The following is a 27753-nucleotide window of genomic DNA, read 5'->3' as shown; positions in this document are numbered from 1 at the left end:
CCAAAGGCATAGGCAGACTGAAATACTGAGATCTAAATATAACACTGTCTTAGAGCTTCCTCTCCCTCCATAACTTACCACTACTATATTCCAAGCCTACTTACAGATGTTTCTTTTATCCAGTACATTGTATTCAGCTACCAAACAAAAACAAGACATATTCAGAGGCAAAACAAAGATTAAAGACAAAACATGCATCAGACATGATGCATGGATCAGTACCATGCATCAGTACCCAAAATGGCAAGGATGCTGGAATTATCAGACCAAGAATATAAAACAGCTAGGATAACTATTGCTGGATTGCTTAGAGAAATATCAATGACCTCAGATATGCAATGACACCACCCTTATGGCAGAAAGTGAAGAAGAACTAAAAAGACTCTTGATGAAAGTAAAAGAAGAGAGTGAAAAAGTTGGCTTAAAGCTCAACATTCAGAAAACGAGGATCATGGCATCTGGCCCCATCACTTCATGGGAAATAGGTGGGGAAACAGTGGAAACAGTGTCAGACTTTATTTTGGGGGGGCTCCAAAATCACTGCAGATGGTGATTTCAGCCATCAAGTTAAAAGACGCTTGCTCCTTGGAAGGAAAGTTATGACCAACCTAGACAGCATATTAAAAAGCAGAGACATTACTTTGCCATCAAAGGTCTATCTAGTCAAGGCTATGGTTTTTCCAGTAGTCATGTGTGGATGTGAGAGTTGGACTCTAAAGAAAGCTGAGTGCCAAATAATTGATGCTTTTGAGCTGTAGTATTGGAGTCTTGAGAGTCCCTTGGACTGCAAGGAGATCCAACCAGTCCATCCTAAAGGAAATCAGTCCTGAATGTTCATTGGAAGGACTGATGTTGAAGCTGAAATGCCAATACTTTGGCCACCTGAGGCAAAGAGCTGACTCATTTGAAAGGACCCTGATTCTGGGAAAGACTGAAGGCAGGAGGAGAAGGGGACGACAGAGGATGAGATGGTTGGATGGCATCGCTGACTCAATGGACATGAGTTTGGGTAATCTCCGGGAATTGGTGATGGACAGGGAGGCCTGGCGTGCTGCAGTCCATGGGGTCGCAAAGAGTCAGACACAACTGAGCGACTGAACTGAACTGAACTGAACTGAGGATAACTACCATAGAGTTCTAATGACTGAAGAAGATAGCATGCATAAGCAGATGGGTGATATAAGAATAGAGATGAAAATTCTGAGCGAGACTCTCCCCGCAAAAAAAAAAAAAAAAACAACAACACTAGCAATTGAAAGCACTATAAGAGAAATGAAGAATACCTTTGACAAGCTAATTATTAGTAGGCTGGATGCAGCTGGGGAAAGAATATCTGAGCTTGAGGATATCTAAATAGTAATCTCCCAAAGTGCAAAAGGCAAACATCAATTAAACTATGAGAAAAAAAAGAAAAAATATCCAAGAGCTGCATGGATTAAGTGATAGTTTCTCAGTCATGTCCAACTCTTTGGGATCCCATGAAATGTAACCTTCCAGGCTCCTCTGTCCATGGGGATTCTCCAGGCAAGAATACTGGAATGGGTAGCCATTTTCTCCTTCTGAGGATCTTCCCAAACCAGGGATCAAACCCCAGTGTCCTGCATTGCAGGCAGATTCTTTACCATCTGAGCTACCAGGGAGCTGTGGGAAAACTGCAAAGATGTGACATATGATAGGAATACCAGAAGGTAAAGCAAGAGAGAAAGGGGTGCAAGCAATATTTGAAACAATAATGACTGATAATTACTCCAAACACCAAACCACATATCCAGGAAGCTTGGAGACAACAAGCAAGATAAATGCGAAAAAAAACCCTCACCTAGACACATTATTTTCAAATTGTAGAAAACAGAAAAATGAAAAAAATCCCTAAAGGAAAATAGCTGGGAAGGAAGTACTTACCATTATCATAGAGATAATTATAGCAATTATAACTGATTTCTCTTTAGAACAACATGCAAAGAAGACAATAGTGGAGTAAAATACAGAAATTACTGAGGAAAAAACCCGCCACACCAGAATTCTGTTACCTTGCAAAATTATCTTTCAGAAGTGAAAGGTAAAGCCTTTCCCAAACAAAAATTGAGGGAATTTGTTATTAGTTGACTGCCTTGCAAGAGATCTTAAAAGAAGTCCTTTTAGCAAGGAGAAATTTAGGTAGGTATAAAACTTGGGTCTACACAAAGAAGGAGTACCACAAAATGGATAACTGAAGGTAAAAGAAAATTTTTAATTTTTATGGACTATGCTAACACATAACAGTTTATTAAAAATAGTAAAAGCAATAATACATATGAATAAACAATATAAATAACAGTGATACAAGGGACTAAATAGAGGATCATTTTGTTATTGTAAGGTATTCCCTCCACCAGTGAAGGGGTATAATGTTATTTGAAAGTATACTTGGACTAGATGTAGGTGTACATTGCAAACTCTAGGACGGTCATGTAAAAAAGTGGAAAAATAAATAAAATTGAAATAATGAGAGCAGGGAAAATGGAATAATAATGTGCTCAATTAAAACCACAAAAGTCAGAAAGAGTGGAAGATAAAAGTAGGAAGAAAGATCAAAAGCAAGAGATAGAAAGTACTAACACACATGGTAGATATTAACGCAACTATATCAATAATCACTTTGAATATCAATAGTCTAAATGCTTTAATTAAAAGAGAGATGTCAGAATGGATCAAAAATGAGAGACAACTATATGTTCCTTATTTTTTATTATTTTTTGTTTTTTTACATTTAGAATTTTTTTTAATTTTATTTTATTTTTAAACTTTACATAATTGTATTAGTTTTGCCAAATATCGAAATGAATCTGCCACAGGTATACATGTGTTCCCCATCCTGAACCCTCCTCCCTCCTCCCTCCCCATACCATCCCTCTGGGTCGTCCCAGTGCACTAGCCCCAAGCATCCAGTATAGTGCATTGAACCTGGACTGGCAACTCGTTTCTTACATGATATTTTACATGTTTCAAAGTCAAAGTATAAGGATGAAGAAATTTGTAACAGGCTTTCAAAAAAATGTGAGGGTAGCTATATTAGTCTTTGCACAGAGCACAATTCAGAGTAAGAAAGTGGCAAGAATAAAGAGGGGAATATTCTATGATAAAGGGGTCAATTCTCCTATAAGACACAACAATTCTCATCGCTTATGCACCTAACAGGACAGTGTCAAATTTACGAGGCAAAATCTAATAGAATTCCAAGGAGAAATGAACCCCGTTTAGATATGGGACTTCATCACTGCCATCAAAAATGGGGAGTTCCAGCAGGCAGAAAACCAGAAAGTACAGGTTTGAACTCAACAACACCATCAATCAACAGGATAGAATTGACATCTATAGATTACTTCATCCAGCAAGAGTAGAATACATGTCATTTTTAAGCTCACATGGAACACTGACCAAGGTAGACCCTATTCTGGGACATAAAAACATAAATTTAAAAGAATTACTTTGATACATCTGCTCTCATTCAAAAACAGAATTAAACTAGAAATCAATAACAGCAGAAAAATCCCCAATACATGGAGATTAAACAAAACACTTTTATATAATACCTGGGTCAAAGAAAAAAAAAAAAAACTCAAAAGAAGTTAAATTATATTTTGAAGTCAATGAAAACAAAAATATAATTTATCAAAATTTGTGGAATTTAGAAAAAAGCCAGCCTTAGAAGGATGGTTAGGTATACATATCATTTTATGTATACTCAATAGCAGTTAGATATTTCAGCATACATACAGCAAATCCAGCAAAAATCACTCTGTCATACTGTATCACTGTGTGGTTGGTTCAAAGAGGATACATGAATTTCCCTAAAATAATATGATTCCCTACCTAAATAAGAAATGTGTATTCTGCCAACTTTTGACAGATATCCCATGAAAGGTATTGGGCACAGCAATATTATTTTCTTGGAAGAGAAAGCAGGCTCAATAAATTCATTCAAAAAACACACTTCTGCAGTTGTGTTAATCTATTAAGACTCCTTGTCTCTTTTCTCCTCTCCCTTAATCTTTCTGCATGTCTGATGCTAATTTATTTCAACAATACCTCTTCAGAGGTTGAGTAAACAAAATAATTTTTAAAAAGATTCTAGTAGAAGTACCCAGTCAAACAGAGATGTAAAAATGTAGGGGAAAAACTTCACTTAGTTTTCAGATGGAGTAAAGGGGAAAGTATGAGTCTTGAATATTTTGCATTCATTCAAACACAAATAAAAAAATAATATGGATGCTATGTAAATATTCTGCAATGGGTGAAAAAAATAACCAATAAAAAATAAAGAACATACTTTAGGAGATTTAATGTATAAAATGGAAATAATTGCTAGACACCAGAGGATTTACAATCTGAAGGGGAAAAGGAACATAGTGCAAAACAAGAGGAAAGGTGAGAAAAATTACAGCTGAGAAGAAAAATAACCTATTATTTTTAAAGTCAGAAAGCATATAACTGAAGGCATAAAACAAACTATGGGATTAAAATTTCATGAAGAAAATCATTATTTTGAGAGGATATTTGGGAGGTATTTCTGAATATTGAGAAAAGGAAAGTAAATGAAAAATTTTCAAAAGACAGAGAGAGACCAGGAAGACAGAAAAATAAAATATGAAACAGATGCTTAGGAACAGAACAGAATAAGTGGAGAGAAAGACATCAAGATGGCAGAGTACGAGGACCTGGAGCTCACATCCCTTCATGAAAATGTAAAAAATGCATATACACGTGGAAATATTCTCACTGGAAACTAGCTGAAGGACTCCTGTACAACCAAGGCTATAAGATATACATTTAATTGGTTAGGAAGAGAGGAAAAGAGATCCAGTTCTGACCTGTGAGACTGGCAGGGGATTAGATGAAAAGGGAGTTTGCAGGGGTGGCACCCATCCTGGGCAGTGAGCTAATCAAGGCATGGGCTAGGAGTCCCTGTACTGGGGTCTTGTGAGGAAGAGACAAGCACCGTTGGCTGGTTGGAGGACCTCAAAAACAAATAGAAAGGCCAAAAAAGACAGAACACTGGTCATGAGAAGTATACACACACACATATACACACACACACAAGCTGCCCCCAAGGCAAGGCAGCTACAGGGCTTCCCAGGACACTCTTGCTGCATGCCCCAGCCCAAGATGAGTGAATGCTCCAGCCCCATTCACTCCACATCACAGTAAATCACTGGATCTGGATCGAACAGAGCCAGGGAAAAAAGCTGACCTCAGCCCACAGAGGGGTCCCAGTCCCAGGAGAAGCCCAGGTCGGGTGGTGACAGCAATTCTTGGCACTTACTCAAGTGGTGTCCCAGAAACAGCCCAGATTTCTGATGGTAGCAACTCTGATACAGCCCACCCTGAATACTTGCAGAGAAAAAACATGGCCCTCATACTCCCCTGCAGGGCAGTTTAACACAGAGGGAAAGCAGGAGAGGCTGAGGTCAGTGAAGAACCATGAGAGACAAAGGCGACTTGGCCCCAAGGCCGAGTGGAGAAAAGTCTGCTCTGGTGAATGCCAGGTGTCCTAAGAGCATCTCACCATGTGCCCCAGCCCAGACCAAGCAAATGCTCTGGCTCCACTCAGTCCACTTCACAGACAGTCTGGGGTGGCCAAGACCAGAGACAAGACTCAACCGTGGAGACATCTGAGTGGAGATGAAGATATCCACACAGGCAGTGCACTGGACCTCTACATATGCACAAGCCCCACTTATTTAATCATGCCCCTCCTCTGGGGCAAAGAACATGGTGCAGGTAGAGGAAAAACACACAGAGAAGAGAACAAAGTCAGCTGCAGCCTGAACCTCAGGGCTTCTGCTCCAGCAAATTGGAATCAGACTCTAAGCATCACAGGGCAGTGATGGCCACTGAGAAGAGAGGAAGTTCCACCTCTATCATGGTGCCAACTCCTCCATCTCCAGCCCAGTGTGCTACCAAGGTGGCAACTGCCAGCACAACCTGAGGAAAGATGTGACTGGCATCCACTTCACATCCAGCCATTCCAGCAAAAGCCTTGGGCACATGCAGTTTCCATTGGGACACTCCCACAATAGTGTACACCTTCAAAAGCACAATAGGTAAATGTTTTACCTAAATTCATAGAGGAAGAGAAAGTTAAAATCTTAAGGCAGAAGAACTACATCCAGTTGAAAGAGCAAGAGAAAACCCCTGACAAAATAATGAAACCTAATTTAAACAAAACACTTACATGATAAAGAATTAAAAACATTGGTAATAGACTGTTAATTAATTTAGGGAAAATAATCTAAATACTTAACATTTTAACAATGAACTAGAAAATATAGAAAAGACCCAGTCAAAAATTAATAATTCAATAACTGAAATTTAAACAACAATGCACACACACTAGAAGAAATGAAAAGGACACTAAGTGATGTAGAAGAACACATATGTCATCTAGATGATAGAATAATGGAATCACCCAATCAGGATGACAGAAAGAAAAGCGATTTAAAAAATGAAAGCAACTTAAGAGATGGCTAGGACGAAACATTCCAACATTTGCATTATAAGTGCTACAGAAGTGCAAGAGAACAAGGAATCAAAAAGTGGAAAATGTGAAATCAAATATGAAGAAATTATAGCTGGAAATGCCCCACACTTGAAGGAGGAAATAGATTGGCTTCCCTGACAGCTCAGTTGGTAAAGACTCCACCTGCAATGCAGGAGACCTGGATATTATCCCTGAGTTGGGAAGATCCCCTGGAGAAGGGAAAGGCTACCTACTCCAGTATTCTGGCCTGGAGAATTCCATGAACTATACAGTCCATGGGGTCGCAAAGAGTGGGACATGGCTGAGTGACTTTCACTTTCATAGGAATCACAGAAGATCATAATAAGGTGAACCTCCCAAAGATCCACATAAAGTAATATAAAAATTAAAAATAACAGAAATTAAAGAGATAATTCCAAAGGCACCTAGAGAAATACAAAGAATCATATAAAAAGGAGTTACCATTAAGACTATTAGCTGTTATTTCTGCAGAAAGTACACACCAGAAGGGAATAGTGCTGAAAGGGAAAAACCTCCACTTAGCATATTCTAGGTAGCAAGATTATTGTTTAGTATATAAGAAGAGATAAAGAACTTCTAGACAAGCAAAATATACAGGAATTTATCAACATTATACCTACCCTAAGATAAATGCTGTAGGGTCTTCTCTAAATGGAAAATAGAATATATAGAAAAGGAAAAATTCCACTTGAAAAGGAAAATCTATAGTAAAGGTTAGAGATAAATAAGCTGGAAGGTAGATTAAAAGACAAAATAGTATAAAAGCAAGTATAACTACAATAAATAATGAAGAGATAAGTATGATGATATAAGATATGACATCCATAACACAAAATGGAAAAGGGGAATAAACAATGCATATCTTTTAGAGAGTGTGTGAATGTTAATGACTACCAGTTTAAAGCAGGGTCATAAGAATGGTTCAAGAGTACCTGCTAAGGATACTTTTGAGTTTTTTAACTCATGGAAGATAGATGACAAACAAAATGAGTAGTTAAATCCTACAGTATATTGAAATGTGGCAAATGCTATAGAAAAAGTAAAGCAAGGAAGAGGGTTAGGGAGGGCTGCTGCTGCTGCTGCTAAGTCGCTTCAGTCGTGTCCGACTCTGTGGGACCCCATAGGTGGCAGCCCACCAGGCTCCCCTGTCCCTGGGATTCTCCAGGCAAGAACACTGGAGTGGATAGGGAGGGCAGGGGAGGGCAGTTTATTAAAACAGGGTCCTGGAAATTCCTGCATTTGCAGCAACATGGATAGACCTTAGGAATATTATGCTTAGTAAAATAACTCAGACACTGAAAAACAAACACTGTAGAATATCACTTACATATGGAAGCTAAAAATAATCAAATCAGTGTATATGCAAAATGGAGATTCACAGATACAGGAAACAAACTTATGATTACCAAGGTGATAGAAAATCTGGGAGGAGTAAATTAGAAATATGGGATTAGGAGATTCAAACTATGTGTAAACCAAATAATAAACAAGGATATATTGTATAGCACAGGGGATTGTAGTCATTACCTTGTAATAATTTTTAATGGTGTATAATCTGTAAAAATACTGAATACCTTTGCTGCACACCTGAAACTAATATTGTAAATTAACTATAGTTCCACTTAAAAGCTTACATAGCTCTGGTACAAAAAAAGGAAAAATACATGGGAAAACACACTTCAGAAATCTAAGGAAAAAAATGGTTCTTAAATTTCTAAATTGCTGAATCTGTAACTGGCAAGGGGTCACTGAAACAGAAATTATGAACAAGACTTCCAGTTTCTTGTTCAGCCTGTTAGAAGCTTAGAAGCTAGCACTCCATCCTAACAATGGGGAGAAAAAAAAAAAAAAACACTGAATAACCAAAAACAGCAACAACTCTTCTAAGATCCCTCAGGGGTAGTGGTGGCACCAAAGGACAAATTATTGTTCCCAAATTGGAGCTATTCACAGGTAAATACAGAGAATTACAACACGCTACTGTTGCAGCTAAGTCGCTTCAGTCGTGTCCGACTCTGTGCGACCCCATAGATGGCAGCCCACCAGGCTCCCCCGTCCCTGGGATTCTCCAGGCAAGAACACTGGAGTGGGTTGCCATTTCCTTCTCCAATGCATGAAAGTGAAAAGTGAAAGTGAAGCGCTCAGTCGTGTCCGACTCCTAACAACCCCATGGACTGCAGCCCACCAGGCTCCTTCATCCATAGGATTTTCCAGGCAAGAGTGCTGGAGTGGGTTGCCACTGCCTTCTCTGAATTACAACATACCTGAGCAGAAAACCATAAGCTGAAACTTCCGAAACAACTAGTTGAAATAGGAAAGCCTGAACTATTATTGATGCATTTCTAGAAGCCCACTGTGGGCAAATTTGAGAGTTAAAACCTCCAAAAAACCTAGTCAGAGAGGAGCCTTCACAATTTGGTGAGATTTACCTCCAGGAACCTGACCACATCTTCACAGTGAATACCAGAGAAAATTCCACTTGGGCTTCAGGCAGGCAAAAAGGAAGAGGAGCCATTTTAAAATGCACCAATGCATGTTGTTTTCTTAATAAGGCCTGCACTCAGAGGAAACTAGTTAACCAGATTCTAAACTGCTGGGGATTATTAGAGCCTAATTAATCTGGGGAAAAAGAAATATGCAGCACTGCTGGCTCTAATTTTCTCCTTGGAGAGACAAAAAGACCCAATGCCAGTTCACTTTAGCTATTCTGTCCCTCCTAAGGGAGGCTGAGGATGAGAAGCACTGCGTGCAGGTCACAGTCCAGAGGCATGGGCAGACTGAAAAACAGATCTAACCATAGCACTAACCTACAGCTTTCTCTCCTCCACAACTCACCTCTACAGTACTCCAAGCCTACTTGCAGAAGTTTCTTTTATCCAGTATATCTTGTCCAACTACCAAAAACAAAACCAAGACATATTCAAAGACAAAAACATAGATAAAAGATAAAACATGCATGAGACAGAGAATGCATCAGAACCAGACCCTTAAAATGGCAATGATGTTGGAATTATCAGATCAGGAATTTAAAACAACTAGGATAAGTAGGTTCAGGGATCCAATGGAAAAAGTAGACAGCATGTATGAACACATGGGTGATATAAGATTAGAGATGAAACTTGTAAGAAGAACCCAGAAAGAAATGCTTAAAATCGAAAACTCTGTAACAGAAAGAATACCTTTGATGAGCTGATTGGCATACAGGACACAGCTAAGGAAAGAATTTCTGAACTTGAGGATATCTAACTAGTAATCTCCTAAACTGCAAAAAGCAAATGGCAAAAAGCCTCAGGGGAATAAAAAACAAAATATCCAAGAGCTGTGGGACAACTACAGAATATGTGACATATGAACAATAGAAATAATAGAAAGAAAAACAAGAGAGAAAGGATTAGAAACAATATTTGAAACAGTAATGACTGATAATTATCCCAAACACCAAACCACACATTCAGTAAGCTTTGAGAGCAAAAGCAAGGTAAATGCCAAAAAACTTCACCTAAACATGTTATATTTAAATTACAGAAAAATAAAGGACAAAGGAAAAAAATCCTGAAAGGAAAGAAGCTTGAGAGATGGATACTTCCACAGAAATAATTATATCTCACCTCTCCTTAGAAAACATGCAAAGATGATTACCATGGAGAAAATATTGAAAATGTTGGGGAAAAATGCCCCGGTTCAGTTCAGTTCAGTCCAGTCCCTCAGTAGTGTCCGACTCTTTGCGACCCCATGAATCACAGCACGCCAGGCCTCCCTGTCCATCACCAACTCCTGGAGTTCACTCAGACTCATGTCCATCGAGTCAGTGATGCCATCCAGCCATCTCATTCTCTGTCGTCCCCTTCTCCTCCTGCCCCCAATCCCTCCCAGCATCAGAGTCTTTTCCAAAGAGTCAACTCTTCACATGAGGTGGCCAAAGTACTGGAGTTTCAGCTTTAGCATCATTCCTTCCAAAGAAATCCCAGGGCTGATCTCCTTCAGAATGGACTGGTTGGATTTCCTTGCAGTCCAAGGGACTCTCAAGAGTCTTCTCCAACCCACAGTTCAAAAGCATCAATTCTTCAGTGCTCAGCCTTCTTCACAGTCCAACTCTCACATCCATACATGACCACAGGAGAAACCATAGCCTTGACTAGACGGACCTTTGTTGGCAAAGTAATGTCTCTGCTTTTGAATATGCTATCTAGGTTAGTCATAACTTTCCTTCCAAGGAGTAAGCATGGCTTACTTTATTTCATGGCTGCAGTCACCATCTGCAGTGATTTTGGAGCCCAAAAAAATAAAGTCTGACACTGTTTCCACTGTTTCCCCATCTATTTCCCATGAAGTGGTGGGACCGGATGCCATGATCTTCGTTTTCTGAATGTTGAGCTTGAAGCCAACTTTTTCACTCTCCACTTTCACTTTCATCAAGAGGCTTTTGAGTTCCTCTTCACTTTCTGCCATAAGGGTGGTGTCCTCTGCATATCTGAGGTTATTGATATTTCTCCCGGCAATCTTGATTCCAGCCTGTGCTTCTTCCAGCCCAGCGTTTCTCATGATGTACTCTGCATAGAAGTTAAATAAGCAGGGTGACAATATACAGCCTTTACGTACTCCTTTTCCTATTTGGAACCAGTCTGTTGTTTCATGTCCAGTTCTAACTGTTGCTTCCTGACATGCATACAAATTTCTCAAGAAGCAGATCAGGTGGTCTGGCATTTCCGTCTCTTTCAGAATTTTCCACAGTTTATTGTGATCCACACAGTCAAAGGCTTTGGTACAGCCAATAAAGCAGAAGTAGATGATTTTCTGGAACTCTCTTGCTTTTTCGATGATCCAGCAGATGTTGGCAATTTGATCTCTGGTTCCTCTGCCTTTTCTAAAACCAGCTTGAACATCTGGAAGTTCATGGTTCACGTATTGCTGAAGCCTGGCTTGGAGAATTTTGAGTTACTTTACTAGCGTGTGAGATGAGTGCAATTTTGTGGTAGTTTGAACATTCCTTGGCATTGCCTTTCTTTGGGATTGAAATGAAAACTGACCTTTTCCAGTCCTGTGGCCACTGCTGAGTCTTCCAAATTTGCTGGCATATTGAGTGCAGCACTTTCACAGCATCATCTTTTAGGATATGAAATAGCTCAACTGAAATTCCATCACCTCAACTAGCTTTGTTCGTAGTGATGCTTTCTAAGGCCCACTTGACTTCACATTCCAGGATATCTGGCTCTAGGTGAGTGATCACATCATCGTGATTATCTTGGTCATGAAGTTCCATTTTGTACAGTTCTTCTGTGTTTCTTGCCACCTCTTCTTAATATCTTCTCTTTCTGTTAGGTGCATACCATTTCTGTCCTCTATTGAGCCCATCTTTGCATGAAATGTTCCCTTGGTATCTCTAATTTTCTTAAAGAGATCTCTAGTCTTTCCCATTCTGTTGTTTTCCTCTATTTCTTTGCACTGGTCACTGAGGAAGGCTTTCTTATCTCTTCTTGCTATTCTTTGGAACTCAGCATTCAGATGCTTATATCTTACCCTTTCTCCTTTGCTTTTCACTTCTCTTCTTTTCACAGCTATTTGTAAGGCCTCCCCAGACAGCCATTTTGCTTTTTTGCATTTCTTTTCCACGGGGATGGTCTTGATCCCTGTCTCCTGTACAATGTCACAAACCTCTGTCCATAGCACATCAGGCACTCTGTCTATCAGATCTAGTCCCTTAAATCTATTTCTCATTTCCACTGTATAATCATAAGGGATTTGATTTAGGTCATACCTGAATGGTCTAGTGGTTTTCCCTACTTTCTTCAATTTAAGTCTCAGTTTGGCAATAAGGAGTTCATGATCTGAGCCACAGTCAGCTCCTGGTCTTGTTTTTGTTGACTATATAGATCTTCTCCATCTTTGGCTGCAAAGATTATAATCAATCTGATTTGGTGTTGACCATCTGGTGATGTTCATGTGTAGAGTCTTCTTCTTGTGTTGTTGGAAGATGGTGTTTTCTATGACCAGTGTATTGTCTTGGCAAAACTCTATTAGTCTTTGCCCTGCTTCTTTCTGTATTCCAAGGCCATATTTGCCTGTTAATCCAGGTGTTTCTTGACTTCCTACTTTTGCATTCCAGTCCTGTATTATGCAGAGAAGGCAATGGCACCCCACTCCAGTACTTTTGCCTGGAAAATCCCATGGATGAAGAAGCCTGGTAGGTTGCAGTCCATGGGGTCGCTAGAGTCAGACACGACTGAGTGACTTCACTTTCACTTTTCACTTTCAAGCACTGGAGAAGGAAATGGCAACCCACTCCAGTGTTCTTGCCTGGAGAATCCCAGGGACGGGGAAGCTTGGTGGGCTGCCGTCTATGGGGTCGCAAAGAGTTGGTCACGACTGAAGTTACTTAGCAGCAGCCCCTATATTGAAAAGGACATCCTTTTTGGGTGTTAGTTTAAAAGGTATTGTAGGTCTTCATAGAACCATTAAACTTCAGCTTCTTCAGCATTACTGGTTGGGGCATAGACTTGGATTACTGTGATATTGAATGGTTTGCTTTGGAAACGAACAGAAATCATTCTGTCGTTTTTGAGATTGCATCCACGTACTGCATTTCGGACTTTTTTGTTGACATGATGGCTACTTCACTTCTTCTAAGGGATTCCTGCCCACAGTAGTAGATATAATGGTCATCTGAGTTAAATTCACCCATTCCAGTCCATTTTAGTTCGCTGATTCCTAGAATGTTGATGTTCACTCTTGCCATCTCCTGTTTGACCACTTCCAATACAGGAGGACCTAGAAGAGCTCTTCTACATTCCAGGTCAGGAGGGGCAGCGGTGAGGAGATACCCCTTGACCAAGGAAAGGAGCAGTGGCTGTGCTTTACTGGAGCAGCTTTGAAGAGATACCCCACGTCCAATGTAAGAGAAACCCAAGTAAGACCGTAGGTGTTGCAAGAGGACATCAGAAGGCAGGCACACTGAAACCATATTTACAGGAAACTAGTCAATCTAATCACACTAGGACCACAGCCTTGTCTAACTCAATGAAACTAAGCCATGCCCATGGGGCCACCCAAGATGGTCGGGTCATGGTGGACAGGTCTGACAGAATGTGGTCCACTGGAGAAGGGAATGGCAAACCACTTCAGTGTTCTTGCCTTGAGAACCCCATGAACAGTATGAAAAGGCAAAATGATAGGATACTGAAAGAGGAACTCCCCAGGTCAGTAGGTGCCCAATATGCTACTGGAGATCAGTGGAGAAATAACTCCAGAAAGAATGAAGGGATGGAGCCAAAGCAAAAACGATACCCAGTTGTGGATGTGACTGGTGATAGAAGCAGGGTCCAATGCTGTAAAGAGCAAAAAATACCCCACCACCTTAGAATTCTGTGCCTTGCAAAAATATCTTGCAGAAATGAAAGATAAAGTTTGCCAAAAAAAAAAACAACCACAAATTAAGGGAATTTGTTACTAGTAGACTGCCTTGCAAGAGATGTTGAAAGAAGTTCTTTAGTAAGGAGGAAATTACATAGGTATGAAACTTGGACCTAGATAAAAGAAGAGTATCAGAGAAGGGATGTTGTGCTGTACTTAATCGCTCAGTTGTGTCCAACACTTTGCGACTCCATGGACTGTAGTCCACCATTCTCCTCCATCCATGGGGATTCTCCAGGCAAGAATAATGGAGTGGGTTGCCATTTCCTTCTCCAGGGGATCTTCCCAACCCAGGCCTCCCACATTGCAGGTGGATTCTTTACTGTCTGAGACACCAGAGAAGCCCACAAATACTGGAGTGGGTACAGAGAAGGAATAAGTGAAGATAAAATAAAAATCTTAATTTTTCTAGATTGTACACATAACATATAACAATTTATTCAAAATAAAAATAACAAAAATTAATGTGAATAAGAAACATGAAGAACATCAATGTACAAGGGGCAAATTGGAGGAATTAAGATCATTTACACCACCCTTATGGCAGAAAGTGAAGAGGAACTAAAAAGCCTCTTGATGAAAGTGAAAGTGGAGAGTGAAAAAGTTGGCTTAAAGCTCAACATTCAGAAAACGAAGATCATGGTATCTGGTCCCATCACTTCATGGGAAATAGATGGGGAAACAGTGGAAACAGTGTCAGACTTTATTTTTCTGGGCTCCAAAATCAGTGCAGATGGTGACTGCAGCCATGAAATTAAAAGACGCTTATTCCTTGGAAGGCAAATTATGACCAACCTAGATAGCATATTCAAAAGCAGAGACATTACTTTGCCAACAAAAGTTCGTCTAGTCAAGGCTATGGTTTTTCCTGTGGTCATGTATGGATGTGAGAGTTGGACTGTGAAGAAGGCTGAGCGCTGAAGAATTGATGCTTTTGAATTGTGGTGTTGGAGAAGACTCTTGAGAGTCCCTTGGACTGCAAGGAGATCCAACCAGTCCATCCTGAAGGAGATCAGCCCTGGGATTTCTTTGGAAGGAATGATGCTCAAGCTGAAACTCCAGTACTTTGGCCACCTCATGTGAAGAGTTGACTCATTGGAAAAGACTCTGATGCTGGGAGGGATTGGGGGCAAGAGGAGAAGGGGACGACAGAGGATGAGATGGCTGGATGGCATCAGCGACTCGATGGACATGAGTCTGAGTGAACTCCAGGAGTTGGTGATGGACAGGGAGGCCTGGCGTGCTGTGATTCGTGGGGTTGCAAAGAGTTGGACACAACTGAGCGACTGATCTGATCTGATCTGTTATTGTAAGGTACTTGCACTAACTTTGAAGTGGTACAGGTTATTTTAAAGTATACTTGCATTAGTTGTAATGTACATTGCAAATATATTATGTAATTAATAGCACAAATATATGTTAAATATATTATTAATTAATATATTAATAATCACTTTGAATATCAATAATAAATAGCCCAAAAGACAGATGCCAGAATGGATCAAAAAGTAAGACACAACTATGTATTCCCTATACTTTAAATATCAAGAACACTTGTAGATTAAAGGTAATAGGATGAAGAAAGGTATAACAGATTTTTTAAAAATGTGAGGGTAGCTAGATATATTGGATTCTGGATCACGCACCCTTCAGAATAAGAAAATATCAGGGATAAGGAGGGGCATTGCACAATGATAAAGGGGTCAGTTCTCCTAGAAGACATAACCATTCTCATTGTGTATGCACTTTTTGTATACAAAAGAGTGTCAAATTCTATGAAGCAAAGACTGGTAGAACTCCAAGGAGAAATAAATGAACCCACTTTATAATTGGGACTTTATCACTCTTCTATGAAAAATGGAGAGATTCAGCAGGGAAAAAAATCCAGAAAGGACAGAGTTGAACTCAACAATACCATCAATCAGCAGGATATAAACATCTGTAGATTACTTCACCCAACAGCCACAGAATACACAAAATTTTCAAGCTCGCATGGAACACTGACCAACACTGGCCCCATTCACCTTGTCTGTCCTGACACTGAGTGCCTTCAATAAACTCTATACTTTCCTTCACCACAGCCTGATGTCAGTAATTTGGCTTTGTTGTCCACTGGATGAACTGACCAAATTTGGTTTGGTAACAAAATAATTAACAAAGAAAAGCATACCTCTGTTACCCTGTATTTCCTTGTCTGCTTTTACTTATTGGGCCGGGGAAGAGGTAGGGAAAAGACAAAAGAGATTCCTTATGTCCTGGGGCAAGGGTAGAGGGCATCACAGTAACCATGGTTTGTCTCCCTTCCCTGTCTGGGGTAGACTTAATAAAGAGAGAAACTCGGAGAGAAAAAGAAAGTAAAATCATATATTTGTGAATAAGGAAAACATTTAGAAATAATGAATTAACAAGTAGGTTCTTTAGAGGAAAAATTAAATATAAAAGACCAACTAGACATTTTTAAAAAGACAAAAACAAATGATAAAAATAATAGACTCATCAGAGAATAACATGGAAACAGAAGATATAAATCAACTGATAAATTGTTAGCCTAGAAAGTAGAATAAAAACCACACAGAAATAGAGTAATAACCACGGAACAAGTAGAGGAAATTAAGCAGACTTATCAAGAAAAAGGACTTCCCTGGTGGCTCAGATGGTAAGCGTCTGTCTACAATGTGGGAGACCCGGGTTTGATCCCTGGGTTGGGAAGATCCCCTGGAGAAGGAAATGGCAATCCACTCCAGTAATATTGCCTGGAAAATCCCATGGACAGAGGAGCCTGGTAGGCTACAGTCCATGGGGTCGCAAAGAGTTGGACATGACTGAGCTACTTCACTTTCACTTTCATCAAGAAAAAATATAAATGACATTAATTTTAAAATGTATATTAGAAATTAATAGAGTATCAGTACAGACTTGTAGATATCAAAAACATAACATGGAAATATTGTAAACAGGTGATGCCATATACTCAGCAACTTCAGTAAAATGGACTAATTTCTTGAAAGACACAAATCATCAAATCTCAAGAAAGGATAATCAGAAATCTAAACAGTTCTATATGTATTAAGAAACTGAAAATTTTAGTTAAAACTTTCAACTAAGAAAACACCAGGATCAGATAGTTTCACTAGTGAATTTTACCAAACTCTGAAGGAAGAAATGATACCAAAGCTACACAAACTCAGAAAAAATAAGAGAAAGGAACACTTCCCAATTAATTCCAGCCCTTGATTTTCAGGTCATGAGTTAAACTATCAACTTTTTGCTTTTGTACAGTCACCCAGACAATGCTAATGAGCTGCCAGGTTGTGAACCACTGGCATGGTGACCAGGCAGTCTCATACTAATGTTGTACAGCTAAATATGCAACATGGTAAGGCTTTCATGGACTGAACTGTAATATGTATTCAAAATCCTCAAATAATTCTTGTTTTTTTTTAAACCCAATTTTAGGATTTAACATTAAAAAATCAGAAATAACACATTGAAATGTAAGTACAAGAGGATTTTTTTTTTTAATCACAATTAACATTTTCTTAGTAGCATGTTGTTTAAATAATGTATGGTATGGCTTTAGGAATCATCACTATGAACAAAGCTAGTGGAGGTGATGGAATTCCAGTTGAGCTATTTCAAGTCCTAAAAGATGATTCTGTGAAAGTGCTGCACTCAATATGCCAGAAAATTTGGAAAACTCAGCAGTAGTCACAGGACTGGAAAAGGTCAGTTTTCATTCCAATCCCAAAGAAAGGCAATGCCAAAGAATGCTCAAGCTACTGCACAATTGCACTCATCTCACACACTAATAAAGTAATGCTGAAAATTCTCCAAGCCAGGCTTCAACAGTATGTGAACCGTGAACTTCCAGATATTCAAGCTGGATTTAGAAAAGGCAGGGGAACCAGAGATCAAATTGCCGACAACCGCTGGATTATCAACAAAGCAAGAGAGTTCCAGAAAAACATCTACTTTATTGACTATGCCAAAGCCTTTGACTGTGTGGACCACAACAAACTCTGGAAAATTCTTGGGATGGGAATTACCAGAACACCTGACCTACCTCTTGAGAAATCTGTATGCAGGTCAGGAAGCAAGTTAGAACTGGACATGGAATAACAGATTGGTTCCAAATAGGGAAAGGAGTACGTCAAGGCTGTATACTGTCAGCCTACTTATTTAACTTATATGCAGAGGACATCATGCAAAATGCCAGGCTGGAAGAAGCACAAGCAGGAATCAAGATTGCTGGGAGAAACATCAATAACCTCAGATATGCAGATGACACCACCCTTATGACAGAAAGCAAGAACTAAATAGCCTCTTGATGAAGGTGAAAGAGGAGAATGAAAAAGTTGGCTTAAAACTCAACATTAATAAAATTAAGATCATGGCATCTGGTGCCATCACTTCATGGCAAATAGATGGGGAAACAGTGGAAATAGTGGCTGACTTTATTTTGGGGGGCTCCCAAATCACTGCAGATAGTGACTACAGCCATGAAATTGAAAGACACCTGTTCCTTGGAAGAAAAGTTATGACCAACTAAGATAGCATATTGAAAAGCAGAGACATTACTTTGCCAGCAAAGGTCTGTCTAGTCAACGCTAAGGTTTTTCCAGGAGTCATGTATGGATGTGGGAGTTGAACTATAAAGAAAGCTGAACACCGAAGAATTGATGCTTTTGAGCTGTGGTGTTGGACAAGACTCTTGAGAGTCCCTTGGACTACGAGGAGATCCAACCAGTCCATCCTAAAGGGTAATACTGGGCTCATAAAATTAGAAAGTATTCTCTCTGCTTCTCTCTATTTGAAGACATTATAGAGAATTATATAATATATTCGTTAAAAGTTTGGTAGAATTGTTGTGAATCCCTGTATGCCTGGTGCTGTTTTGAATATTAATTATTGATTCAAGTTCTTTATTAGTTATCAGCCTATTCAGATTGTCCATTTCTTCTTGTGTAAATTTTGGCATATTGTCAATCAAGGGATCAGTCCATTTCATCAAATTCATGGGCATAGAATTGTTCAGTTTTCCTTTAATATTTATGGGATCTACCCTGATAACCCTCTTTTTATTTCTAATAGTAATTTGTGTCCTCTTTTTTTCTTAGCTCACTGAATTTGTTGCTCTTTTTAAAGAACCAGCTTTTTGGCTTCATTGATTTTCTCTATTGATTTCCTGTTTTCAATTGTATTGATTTCTGCTCTGATTGATATTTTCTTCTGTTTACCTTGGATTAATTTGATCTTGTTTTTCTAGTTTCCTAATGTAGAAGTTTATACAGTTAGTTTGCTAGGTCACACATTCAATGCTATAAATTTTCTTCTAAGCCTGACTTTTGCTGAATTCCAGAATTTTTGATTTTATGTTTTTATTTTCTTTGATTTCAAAATATATTTTAACTTGAGATTTCTTTGACCCATGTACTATTTAAAAGTATGTTGTTTAATCTCCGTGTTGTTGGGGATTTTTCAGCTGTCTGTTGTTTCAATCAGCAGGATGTAATTAACTCTTAGATTTTATTTATTTACTAGAAGAGAAAGTAAAAATATGCTTCATTAATGTGAGAGTTAAAGAAGGAGACAAGAAAGTCTAAGAGACCCTAAAAAAATCTGTACATTTAATATGTCTGAACTATTTGTCTTGGGCCTTTTAGTTTAAAAAATTACCTACCTTATCTATAATTCATTCCACTTGTTTAGTCTTCAGTGAATCAGCAACTTTTTAAAAATATCATACATCACACAACTTGAGGGAGGCAAAATAAGATCAAAGTGTAATCTTTATGTTAGTATCAAGATATTTTTAAAAGTAATAAATTCCTAGACTATTTTGGGTAAAGTGAAGAGTCATTTTGATGTAACCATTGAGATAATTTATCAGCCCTCTGGTTTCTGTCTCCAGACTTTAAGCTACTATCTTGTGGAACAACAGAATGGTGTTGTGGGCTCTAAAATATTCATATTGGCAAATATAGTATGGAAAGCAAAACATTATGGGATTAGTCATTTCTCCATATCACTTTGTTATGTACATTGCCAGACCTCCAGGTGAGTACACAGAAAGCTCAGGGTTCTAAGGCCTCATTATTGTGTTTGGCAAATGAGCATAATCTTAAAATGAGAACTGTCTCTTCATCCAGTGGCATCACCATGGGTGCATTCCTTTCCCCTGCTTCAGTTGTTCAGTTCTTCATATCACAGCACTTTTTTTCTTCAAATTAAACTATTCCAGCTTTCACCATTTGAAGAAACAGTATATATTTCTAGTACTCTCATCATTTTGTTTATGCCTACAATTACTTTGAAGTTCAAATCTAGAATTTGAAAGGGCTATGATCATTATGCAGTTAATTAAAAAGAATTCAGTATATTTGGGAATATCTTGAAACATGAAGTTGGGAAGTTATTAAGTCTATTGAGTGATGTGTGAGTGCGTGTATATGTTTTAAGTCCATAAATATTGGATATCACATTGCAGAGAAACTCTTCTTTAACCCAAGAAAAGAGGAGGATAATGTCAATGAAGTTGTGACACCATACCTAATCATTCTGGATAATTCCAGAAAGTAATTTCTAGATGACCTTAAGTTTCTCCATTGTCATCTTAAACCTTATATAACAGTTTATTTACACTTCAATACCAAAAATCTGTAAGGTTCTTTTTCTGGTATTCATTGTAATTTTACAGATGAATTCCAATAAATAATGGTAAACATTATTGCAAAAGGAAATAAAATCTGGGAATAAATTATTGCCATTGCTATTCATTCTCAAATATAAACATTTCACTTTTTCCAAAAGATTTTGCTTTAATGTGTACACAAATTTATTAAGAGAAATAATGAAAAGGAACGTCAATGAACACAATTCATGCTTGAAAAGATAATGTGGTCAATGGCTTATAAATAATAAAATTAGGAAGTGATAATATAATAGCAGTGTAAGCAGTCACTTTTACTCATGATTAAATGATTCATTTTTTAATAAATGTAATAGATGGAGACATTGTCAAGTATGTGGATTATATGATATGTCATGCAAAAAGAATAAAATCTTCACTTGGCTTATTGTCAGATAGTGCTTTAAACTCTTGTCTGGATTTAAAATGTAGATGTTTCATTGTAGACTTCACTTCATTAGAAAAGATCAACCACCCAAAGGAAATCACAAAATATATAAACTCAGGGTCTATGATAGTTTGAAGAGGTTCATAACTTGAATTGACTCTAAGCATTTTACTTCTGTTAGCAACTGGAGATATATGTATGTATGTATATATATATATATATATATATATATATAAAATAATCCTTTGAATCCTAAGCACTACCAGGTATCTTATGTAATACATCATCTTCAAACTCTAATCTTTGATTTATACAAGACGTGAATCAGAATTTACTGACCTACTAGTACTTTTCAAAGAGATGTGTGAATAGATGAAAGTGAAAAAAGGACTTCCCTTGCAGTTCAGATGGTAAAAATCTGCTTTACCAGGGTTTGATCCCTCTGTGTGTGTGTGTTAGTTGTTCAGTTGTGTCCACCTCTTTGCAGCCCCATGGACTGTAGCCTGCCAGGCTCCTCTGTCCATGGAACCCTCCAGACAAGAATACTGGAGTGGGTAGCTATTCCTTTTGCCAAGGATCTTCCCAACCCAGCGAATGAACCTGGGTATCCCACATTGCTGACAGATTCTTTACTGTCTGAGCCAACAGCAAAGCCCTTTGATCTTGATAGTTATTTTAAAATACTAGACAGTTGGACATGACTGAGTGACTTTCATTTCACTTCACATTTCATGTTGTATAATGTATCCTTATAGCTTATTTTATACATAATAGTTTTTAATTATTAATCCCCTACCTTTATCTTGTTCCTCCTTCCTTCCCTCTTCCCACTGGTGGTTTGTTCTCTATGCCTTGAGTCTGTTTCTTTTTTGTTACATTCACCAGTTTGCTGTATTTTTAGATTCTACATATAAGTGATATAATGCAATATTTTTCTTCCTCTGCCACAGATGCTTTATCCATTTATCTGTTGATAAAGCTACCTACACTTAGGTAGCTTTGTGTCTTGGCAATGGGAAATAATGCTACTGTGAACATTGGAGCATGTACCTTTTCAAATTAGTGTTTTGGGTTTTTGTTTTTTGTTTTTGTTTTTTTTTTTTAGATATATTCTCAGGAGTAGAATTGCTATGTCATATGATAGTTCTATTTTTAATTTTTCAAGAAACATCCACACTCTTTTCCATAGTGGCTGCACCAACTTACACTCCCACCAGTAGTGTACAAGGGTTCACTTTCTCCACATCCTTGCCAACATTTGTTATTTGTATTCATTCTGATGATAGTCATTCTTGAGTTAAGTGGCTGCTGCTGCTGCTGCTAAGTCGCATCAGTCGTGCCTGACTCTATGAGACCCCATAGACGGCAGCCCACCAGGCTCCCCCGTCCCTGGGATTCTCCAGGCAAGAACACTGGAGTGGGTTGCCATTTCCTTCTCCAATGCAAGAAAGTGAAAAGTGAAAGTGAAGTCACTCAGTCGTGTCCAACTCTTAGCGACCCCATGGACTGCAGCCCACCAGGCTCCTCTGTCCATGGGATTTTCCAGGCAAGAGTACTGGAGTGGGTGGCCATTGCCTTCTCCAAATGTCTGTAAAATGGCTTCATAGTAAGGCTTTCTCTAAAGGATAAAGCTAATGGGACTCAAGGAGATATTTTCAAATCAGGAAGAACAATATGAGGAGTGAAGCCTGCTGATGATTCAAGTCTAAGACAGGGCTGATGTTTCTATGTTGTGGAAAGCTTGGAAGTTGCAAATGGTATTGAAGAGGAATGCTTTTCAACATTTTTTAAAACATACATCATAACTCTAACAGAAATGTCACTGTTTGTAAGACTGAAGTAAATGCCTATGACTTGTTACTTTAAAAGTTAGTAGTCCATGGTTCTTATTCTCCCAGGTCCTTCCCTGGCTTCTTATATAAGTAATTATTCTAGCATATGTAAATATATAAAAAGGAAACTTTAAATATATATGTCATATGTGTATGATTCTTGAAAGATAAGAACTCACTATATATCTCCAAACTGATTTTCATAATCATTAATGAGTTAGACAATTTAAAAAAAACTTAGGATGATGCCCACATTCTATTAAGTAGGGTATAAGAATTTATTATATTTTCTGCATAACAAAAAGTTGTCTTCTCTTTAAAATTTGTGTATATCTGTATGCATGTGCATCTTCACCAAGTGAGACCAAATAAAAATCATTCTAAACATGTTTTACAGAGGGTATTGGAGAAGGAAATAGCAACCCACTCCAGTGTTCTTGCCTGGAGAATCCCAGGGATGGGGGAGCTTGGTGGGCTGCCGTATATGGGGTCACACAGAGTTGGACATGACTGAAGCGACTTAGCAGCAGCAGCAGCAGCATAGAGGGTATTATGTACAAAAACAAACTTATAGTTCTTAAATTTATCTCAATTAGATACCAAATGAATGAGTAAAGTTCAGAAGAATTCCCAATTTCAAAGCCATGGAGTATTTATGTTGAAAACAATGAATCTATCAAGTCTGCTTTATCTTCACATCATTCAGGGTGTAGTTTCCCTCAGTCTGAGTCCCTATGGCTTTTCAAATGGAGGAACTGGATATGATGCTTTCTGAAGGTCATACTTAAGCTCTTCTTTGAGTGAAATCTTTCTTTAGAAAATTATACACATCTGCACTCATGAATCTGCCAGGGCTCCTAAATTTTATGTGTTTTCCTACTAACTTTGCTGTCTGCTATCTACTTTAATCTTAATAAAAGTTATATTCAGTAAAAATATTCATTAAAAATCATACCTTCCAATGTTCAATATGTAGAAGTAGACACAAACTTTGAAATGTATATCTTTTCCACATTAAATTTCTTTGAGAAGATTAACTTTCAATTTTTCTTTCATTTGACTCATCAGCAACTTTTTAAATATCTGATATAAATAAAGTTGGTACTATGCCTTCAACTTTCAATGTTAATGTTTAATTCAAACAAAGAGTGAGCTAAAAACTTTTTTAACCTGTATTCCTTCTCACCAGTTTTGCAAGTTTTAAAGAGGCTCTGAATATAGGAAAGGGCTTAAGCACATGCTAACTGCTACAAAAAGTGAAACATTTAATGTAATATTTGACATTCTTAGAGAAATCCTATCAGAAATAATAAAAAATAAATTGAAGACTAGGTCTACTTGTATTTCCGGTATTGACCTCAGGTCCACTGATCTGGAAAATTAGCATCTGGCCAAGAATGATAAGACCTACAATACTTAAGGAGCAGTTGGAAAATAGATTTTAAGAAATTCAAGAACAACTTCTTACAATGTGCACACCTGGGCTGCATGCTGAATTCATAAACTTTATGCCTATGTATATACTCAGATATTTTCAGGTAGACTTTGCTTAAAAGCATTTCTGCCTAAATAAAGTCGAGATTTAAGTGGGTGAGCAGATGGCAGGCTACATGCAGAGACTGGCTTACCCAAAGAATAATAAGAATTTTACTTCACATATAGGCTTTTAGTAAAAACTGGAAAATTGAAGTATTACTATTATTCTCATTTTACTCTAATTTGTTGGTATTTGTGAAAAGGAAGATAAATTTTATTAATGATCCTAATGCCCAAAGCTTATGCTTAAGAAGAACTAAAGACTTTAGATTGGGTTACTACAGTTCAAGTGGAAGCTTATGCATGCTTAAGAGTTAATTAGAGAAAATAAGTTCCTTCTTAGGGTTAATGGAATCTGTCACTCTCAGAGATGATCTTGGAATGTTTCTCATTTATTAATAAACAAAATTCAGTCTAGATCTAAGTTTATCTGTATCTTGATATTCTTCCATAAAAACGTAGTTCACAAAATTTGTGCTCTGCAGGGACCTGACATGGAGGCGATGGCACCCCACTCCAGTACTCTTGCCTAGAAAATCCCATGGACGGAGGAGCCTGGTGGGCTGCAATCCATGGGGTCGCGAAGAGTCGGACACGACTAAGCGACTTCACTTTCACTTTTCACTTTCTTGCATTGGAGAAGGAAATGGCAACCCACTCCAGTGTTCTTGCCTGGAGAATCCCAGGATCGGGGGAGCCTGGTGGGCTGTCGTCTATGGGGTCGCACAGAGTCAGACATGACTGAAGCGACTTAGCAGCAGCAGCAGCAGCAGCAGGGACCTGACAAGGTTAACAGCTTAATCTGCACCTGTAATTAATTTAGGGGGATGAGACAAATTGTTGGTATGTGAAGATAATGATTAGTTTTATAGACTGAATAGTACCCATTGTAAAATATGTGTTCAGTCAGTATTGTGGGGTTCCTTGGCAGCTCAGCTGTAAAGAATCCTCCTGCAATACACATGGGTTTGACCCCTGAGTCTGGAAGATCTCCAGAGGAGGGCATAACAACCTGCTCTAGTATTCTTTCTGGGAAAAGTCCCATGCGCAGAGGGGCCTGGCATACAATGGTCCACGGGATCACAGAGTCAGACACTACTGAAGTGAGCACGGCACAGCAGTCAGTATAGTACAATACTTCTCCCATGGGCACACTGAAGGTACAGTGAAGGCTCAGGGTAATTTCTTTCGTAACTTACAAACCACGTCTGTGATTATGAATTGGTTTTTCATTTTCTATTATATTCAGCTGCATTTAGGTAAATTCACTAACTCTCTTTTATTTATCTCATTTGAACAGCTTTTCAGATCTGAAACAAAATATTGTTTTCTTTACAGGAGTGCATGCACAAGCGGAATCATGCAGTGGATACCTAGCCACTATAGCCCGGGGAGACTGGTTAAAAGAATTTGGATTAAGAAAAGAAAGGGTAGATTAGGATCCAGAGAATTAAGTTCTAATCTCTGCTTGGTCCCCACTGTCAAGTGGTATGACTTAAGTCAGAGTCCTATACTTCCAAGAGTGAGTTGAGTTGGCCTGTAACTTGAGTTATAAAATAAAGAAGTCAATGTAAATGTTTTCAGGTTTCCTTTAAGGAATAATATTTCATCATTTAAGTCTATCTGGTCTGATTTGTATTTTGCATTTGCACAGATGATAAATAGCTAGAAAAGAAGGAAAGCAACCCAGGATCTCTAAGTGAGAGAGCCTGGATTAGGCCTAGTAGCTATTTTCAAGGTAAGTTTAGGCTTACGATAAAACATTATTTTCAATATCTTGGGATCTAAGTGATAATAATATGTTCAAGTGGAAGATCATTATTAAAAGTGGGTCTGAAAAGGAAAATTATAGACCAATAGCTTTCATGAATACAGATGCAAAAATCCTCAACAAGATATTAGGAAGCCAAATTCAAAAATACATAAGGAGGATCATATGCCACGGTCAAGTTGGATTCATTCCAAGTTTGTCATACTGGATCAACATATGCAATTCAATCATTATGATACATCACAACAAAAGACAAGATAAAAATCACATAATCATCTCAATGGTTGCATAAAAAGCATTTTATAAAATTCAACATCAATTATTGGTTAAAAACTCTAGGCAAAGTGGGTATAGAAGGAAAATTATTTCAACATAATAAAAGCCACTTATTACTAGCCCGCAAGTAGCATCATATTTAACAGTGAAAAGACAAAAGCCTTTCCACTAGGAAGAAGATGAGTATGCTCACTGTCATCATTTCTATTCAATATACTATTTGAAGTCCTAGCCAGAGCAATGCAGCAAGAAAAAGAAATAAAAGGTATCCAAATCAGAAGGAAGAGACGAAACTACTTGTAGATGACACGATAATCTCTAAAGAGAATCCTTTAGTCTCCACACCAAAGCTATTTGAACAAATGAAGCCAGCAAGGTAAAAGAATACAAGATAAATATACAAAAATTTTTGTATTTCTTTACACTGAAAACGAAATGAAATATCAGAAAGATAAAGCAAAAAAAAAAGTCCATTTAAATTGCATTTAAAAAATACCTAGGAATAAACTTAACCAGGGAGGTGAAAGACCTATATGTTGAAAACTGTAAAACATTGATGAAACTGAAGATGGCTCAAAGAAATAGAAAGATAGCCCATGCTCTTGAGTTGAAACAATTAATATTGTTCAAATGGCCATACTACCCAAAGTAATATACGGATTTAATGTAATCCCTATCAAATATCCATAACATTTTTCACAGAACTAGAACAAATTATACTAAAATTTATATGAAACCACAAAAGATCCAGAATTGCTGAAGCAATTCCAAAGAAAAAGAACAAAACTTGAGGCATAAACCTTTAAGACTTCAGACAAATACTACAAAGCTATAGTCATCAAAATAGTGTGGTATTGACACAGGACATATAGGTCAATAAACAGAATAGAGAGCCCAGAAATAAACCCAGACACCTATAATCAATTAATCTATGACAAAGGAGGCAAGAATATACAGTGTAGAAAAACAGTCTCTTAAAAAAGCAAAATAGCTGAACTCATAAAATAAGAAAAATAATAATAATTAAAAAGAAAAAAAAAAAACTGGTGTTAGCAAACCCAGATAGCTATATATAAGCCAATGAAATTAGAGCACTTCTTCACACCATACACAAAAATAAACTCAAAATGACTTATAGATATAAATATAAGACATGACACCATAAAACGCACAGAAGAAAACACAGGCAAAACATTCTTGGACACAAATTATAGCAATATTTTCTTAGATCAGTCTCCCAAGGCAATAGAAAATGAAGCAAAAATAAACAAAGGAATCTAATCAAACTTAAAAGCTTTTGCACAGCAAAAGAAA

The 27753-nt window shown here is 37.9% G+C and overlaps 1 long non-coding RNA gene across 4 annotated transcripts in view; it reads right to left on the bottom strand.

Annotated features, from left to right (window-relative positions):
- LOC147365980 (uncharacterized) overlaps positions 1-27753 on the bottom strand; it is a 100036-nt gene that overhangs the window by 50629 nt on the left and 21654 nt on the right. For 2 of the 4 annotated variants that reach the window (XR_015133105.1, XR_015133104.1), the window contains exon 2: positions 24769-25200. The exons of the other annotated variants lie outside the window; for them this stretch is intronic. This is a non-coding gene — a long non-coding RNA (uncharacterized LOC147365980). Of the gene's footprint in view, positions 1-24768; positions 25201-27753 lie in introns of those variants that run through there. 4 annotated transcript variants of the gene reach the window in all.

The sequence above is a fragment of the Bos grunniens genome, chromosome 9 (genome assembly GCF_055505025.1).
Source record: "Bos grunniens cultivar Pamir isolate PY7600 chromosome 9, Bosgru_T2T1.0, whole genome shotgun sequence".
Lineage (NCBI taxonomy): Eukaryota > Metazoa > Chordata > Mammalia > Artiodactyla > Bovidae > Bos > Bos grunniens.
Note: the sequence above shows the minus strand (reverse complement) of the source record. Positions and strands in the feature narration are given on the sequence as shown.